Raw genomic sequence first — 5,970 nt, forward strand, 5'->3', positions numbered from 1 at the left:
TAAACTAATCTTAAATTTCAACATGATAAAACCATTTGGAACATCTTAGCAAAACAAAAGAAAAGGAATTCATATAGTATCTCAACAGTATCATGTATCTTTCTGTGTTCAGTTGTAAATGTATAAACGCTTTATTTATTATATCTTCAAACTGATGAAATCTGTAAAAAGCATAGCTGAATGAAAAAAGGCTGCAGTGTAGTTTGAATGAGATTTGTGTTTTGGTTTAAGGGCGGCATTGTGTCTGATGGCCTTTATGTAGTGACAGACACATTCAGTGAACACAACCCCATCACATTCCACGCTTTTGTGAATATCCACTTGGCATTCATGTCGGAAAATGCCTCTGAAATGCAGCTTATTTGTAAAATGATTCTGCAATGACTTCCACTCCTTTGTCTCTAAATGTAATAATTTATTATGCAAAAATTGAGCTGGGAAAGAAATGCTGGAAACACTTTATAAATATAATGTATCATACTTTTTAATGCATTAATTATGCAATGTAATCTATATTAAAATTCCCTGTAAAATGCGTTGACCTGCCGTTGTTAAATTAAACATCAGTGATTTAATCTACAATGTTTAGTTGTTCAGTTTATGAACTAGTGTATTTAAATATTACAATTATTTACAAAATATTTGACTTGAATAAATTTATAGGTGTTACAGTTTTTAGATTACCAAATCTAATGTTCATTATTGATCTGTGAATCATTTTAATTAGAGTTAAAATACATTATTACATTCTGTACACATCTATTCATTGTTTAAATATTTAGTAAGTAACACATGGCCAGTGTTACACTGCAAAAATAAATAAGTAGATAAATGGATAATGTCTGACCTAAATTTATCATTCTAAGTTCATTCATTCATTCATTCATTTTTCATCCCTTTATTAATCAGGGGTTGCCACAGCGAAATGAACCGCCATTTTATCCAGCATATGTTTTACGCAGCGGATGACCTTCCAACTGCAACCCATCACTGGCAAACACCCATACACTCCTGAATTCACACACATACACATACACTACGGACAATTTAGCTTACCCAATTCCCCTATAGCACATGTCTTTGGACATGTGGGGGAAACTGGAGCACCCGGAGGAAACCCACGCAAACGCAGGGAGAACATGCAAACACACAGAAATGCCAACTGACCCAGCCGAGGCTCGAACCAGTGAACTTCTTGCTGTGAGGCGATCATGCTACCCACTGTGCCACTGCGCAGCCGACCATTAAAATATGTTTTATATTTAAAATAAAATGTGCTAACTGAAATTAAATAATATAAAAACGGAAGGGGATTGTTTTTAATTCAGCTTAATTTGATGTGCTAATAAAAAAGACATTTATACAACAGTTCTGTCTGGTTCACGAATCTGATTGGCTGATAGCCATGCAATATTCTCGTAATAACAGCCTCCTCACCCTTGTGTATTACTCTGCCCACATAGAGTGACAGCAGATGAATAAACTCACTATACAATGTGACAAATATTGCAGCTGTTTGACAACATAATGTACTTCTGAGGTTTTTTCATGCGAGAATGCAGTTGTTTAGATTGCAACTATGTCGTTTATTTATAAGGATAGTGCCTACTTTAAATATTTAAAGATTCAGCGCATTCGTGGCCATCAGCCTGTCATACTGAGCACAGCAAAGATGGTTGACGTTCTGCCACAAGATGGCGACAGAGACTACATAATAAGTCTTTAGGGGAGAAAGACTCAGCGTAAATTTCAAACCACAGCTGCCCAAATCAATCTAAAACAGGTAAGTGACATTCTAAGTCGATCTCTCTCTTTTGTATTTTGTAGTGCTGTATTTATACCATAGTAATCTGGTAGTGTTTGCTTTGCTTTGACTTTTTCTGAGTAAATTATTGTAATCTGATTGCAACAGAGAAATACTGGGAAATCTCTGTAGACTGATGGCATTTCATGCCGTTCAGCCTTATAATCTGAAAAATGTTAGCAAAATCTTCTGTTTTCTTATCACTTTAGACATTACACTAGCGAATCTTTCAAGTACTAGCTCTAAAGTGACGTTGGTAAATGAGCAATGGTTTCTGCTGTTCTGATCGTTAGCTGCTGATGTATTGAATGGCAGAAGAAAATAGTTCCTCTTACAAAAAAACTTTTTGAGGCTTTCTTTGTTTGATTTTCTTTTTTATACACACGATTATGCCATCCATCTGTTGTATAAATGCAGTATCACACTCCTAGCAGTGCTATATGGCTGTATATCAGCACTGGTTGGACACTGAGCTAACACACGCCTCCCACCAGTGCTGATATACAGCCATATCGCACTGCTACTCATGTGATATTGCTCATATATATTATTAACATAATGGAAAAACTATAAATTAAAATTAAAATATAGTAAAAATACATAAAAATAAAATTCAGTCTATTAATAAAAACTACAAAAGCATCTAACTAACTTTTATGGAGGCTAATAATGTTGACCTTAAAACTGCTTTTATTCCAGCCAAACTAAAAAACAAAGCTTTCTCCAGAAGAACAAATATAGGAAAAATTATGAAGTATATTTAAATAATAAATAGGAATAAAATGTGTTAATTCATTCATTATTTCCTTTATCAGTCTGCGGCCACTACAGTGGAATGAACTGTCAGCTTATCCAGCACATGTTTTATGCAGCGAATGCTCGTCCAGCTGCAACTTAACACTGGGAAACACCCATACTTTCTTGCATTAACACTCATACACTACGGCCAGTTTAGCTTATTCAATTCACCTACCGCTTGTTTTTGGACTGTGGGGGAAACCGGAGCACCCAGAGGAAACCCACGCGAACACAGGGAGAAATAAAATATGTTTGAAAAATAATTACAATTTCACAGAAGGGAAAATAATTTTGCTTTCAACTGTACGCATATTTTGTACTACTTAATGATGTGCTACATACTTTGACCTCTCACCTTGTCTTTTAGGCAGACCTACTGGCCTCTATAGCAACTCGAGCATCTCAAGGCCAAAGGGAAAGTGTGAGAATGGAAAAACTGTTGAATTACGGGAAACTCAAGAGAAACTGAAAGTAGCATCCTTCCATAACATCCTGCCATATACAGTACACGTGATCTCTCATCTAACGGCATGATGAATGTAAGTAGACCATTTAATACAAGACTTCATTGAATCTTAGATTGAGAATTTGATCTATAAATGGGAGCAGATGGTGTTTCCCGCTCTCACCACCTGCTCAAGAGAAGCTTAGGATTTTCTGGAAAGCATGTGAGGTCAGGTGCTGTTTGTTTGGCTTCTGGAGAGTCAACATGCTTGTACAGATCCATTCAAAGACTGTGGAGTAAAGCAGTGTAAATCAGTACCAGTAATCTGTGATTTACCTATATTTAGAATGATCTTTTATTTACTTCTTGGGTTGTTTTAAACACATGTAACAGAATTAGCAATCTTCTTTTCTTCCCTATAGAGTGGATGAACTATGACGTCACCTTGTAGGCCTATCGGCTGCTAGCATAAAGCTAGTTTCCTCGATAAAATCCCTATAGGATTTGCCCAAATACTTTTCAATGATTGCAAATAAGCAGCTTTTCAAACACAGTTTATTACACATTTTCTCCAACCAAATAATCTTCACAAGAATAATATACTTTTATCCCATTTGGATACTAAATGCAAGCTAAAAGCTAACATTAGGCTATAAACAAACTACACAGACTTCGGGATGCTTGCCTGTGCAGTCACCACCACCCTGCTCCCGACAACTTTTCAAGCTTATTTTTAGAAATATGGTCCATGACAATGATTTACTCTGTCATAAATTTAGATGTTACTCTATTATAATTCACACTCTATTATAAATAAATAAAAATACGTAAGAAAAACACATTTGTATAGTTTTCCCATTGGAAATACATTTGTTGTTTTGCTTTGCAGTTGTAAAAGTTCAACGGTTTATTCTGCTGTGTGACACCCCTGATGAATATAGGGACTAAGCCGAAGGAGAATGAATGAATGAATGAATGAATGAATGAATGAACGAACATGAATTTAACGATCATCTTATTGTCCATATTTTCCCAAATGTGGATTGAATTACCAAGTAATGTTTAAAATGTGGCTTATCACATCAACAGAATCTTATGGCTTTGGATGCAACACAAGATGCATTAAGAATAAGCACAATTGAAACTAAGTGAGTTTTCTGCTCATGCATATCTAAGGCACGCATCCAGTGACTGAAAAATAACAAAACGCCACTTCCATTTTGAATCTTGTTGGTACAGTTGTCCAGATCCTTCATTCTTATTCTAAAATAAGCTCTGGCCTGGTCTGAACATTTTGTAATTATTTCTCATTGCTACTTTCATTTTTCAGACCCATTAAATGTTTAAATGCTTCCAGATGGTCTGAAAAACATTATATGAGTTTGTGCTTTTAGTTTTATAACCTGACATTTAAAAATGCATTTGAGACCCGTTTTAAGATGTTAGCATATGGGTCGGTCGTCAGCTGGTCCTACCTTGTCAGATTGTCCTACCTCCCATTCAAAAAGTAGGTAGCACAATTTTATGATGAAATATGCTATCCATCAGATTTTGCTTCCAGTGTAAATTTTAATGTGGAGAAGTGTGATTTGAAGCTGTAATATTGCCATAACCTACCCAATCCAGCCTCAGAATCATTCAAATACAGTTTTGGTAGCATAATCTGATGCATACATACATACATACATACATACATACATACATACATACATACATATATATATATTTTTTATTTATTTATTTATTTATTTATTTGTTTATTTATTATTATTATTATTTATTTTATTTTATTTTTTTGGAGGGAGGGGGGTGTGCCCCATTAGAGCTTTATGTCTAGCAACGCCCGTAGGTAGGATAAAATGTCAGGACACCGGGTTTTTATCCTTTGTGAAGAGAATGTTTTCAAATTTCGCACAAAAAGTAACCAACCAGGTAAACAAGGCAAGCATAATGGAGATAGGTGATTAGTTATGTGGGTCTGTAACTTTTTTATATAGTGGCTAATTTGTATTAATTTGTATCTAATTAGTACATTTTATTATGATTTGTTCATCCCTCAGTGAGGTGTAAGGTTAGGGGTGAGGTTTGGGGACATGTGTCCTTTTAAAAATAGGTGATCAAACTTTATTTTGATGGTCCGTTTGTTGAATTTAAGTTTTATTGCATCTACATGCCAACTAATTCTCATTAGATTATAAGTAGACTGTTAGGTTAGGGGTTAGGGTTAGGGTTAGTGTAAGTTGACATATACTTACAAAGTTTCTTATAGTCAGTTTAATATCTGTTTAGCAGCAGTATCAACAGCTATTAAGCAGACATTCTGCTAATATTCAAATGGACCATTAAAATAAAGTGTTACCAAATAGTTTGTTTTCATATGAATGAAATCGTATGAATTTATACGAATTGGCAATTTTATGGCAATACATAAACTATTCATGTTTCCTTCTGAGATTGGGCTGAATGTTCGCTAAGGGTTAATTCACACCGAAACTGTCTTTGCTTCTAAAAATGCAAGATACATTGCTCATGATAGGGTCCAAGTGGCACAATATTATGAATGTGATATAAAAACAACAATAACAGACCCATTAGAAATATCATATAACTTAAAATATCTGGACACAGCCATAACAAGGGCCTCCTCTGCCGTGATATAACAATTAATAAAACAGCTACTGCCACCTTCTACAATAAACAGAAGATTGTAACAGTTGCCCCGCCTCCAAACTCTTCTGATAGGTCCACTGCTTTTGGACCTGAAAGTGATGAGCTGCACTGCATGTCAAAATGTAGACGTCTAAAAAACTTGGTGCTCACATCTTCAATCGCTTTAAAAGACGCGAAGCCTGAGCGTAACGTTCACAGACATTCATCCAGCACGTGTTTACATTGAAAAACAATAGAAAAGTATTGCACTGAA

The sequence above is a fragment of the Danio aesculapii genome, chromosome 23, assembly GCF_903798145.1.
Source record: "Danio aesculapii chromosome 23, fDanAes4.1, whole genome shotgun sequence".
Classification (NCBI taxonomy): Eukaryota; Metazoa; Chordata; class Actinopteri; order Cypriniformes; family Danionidae; genus Danio; species Danio aesculapii.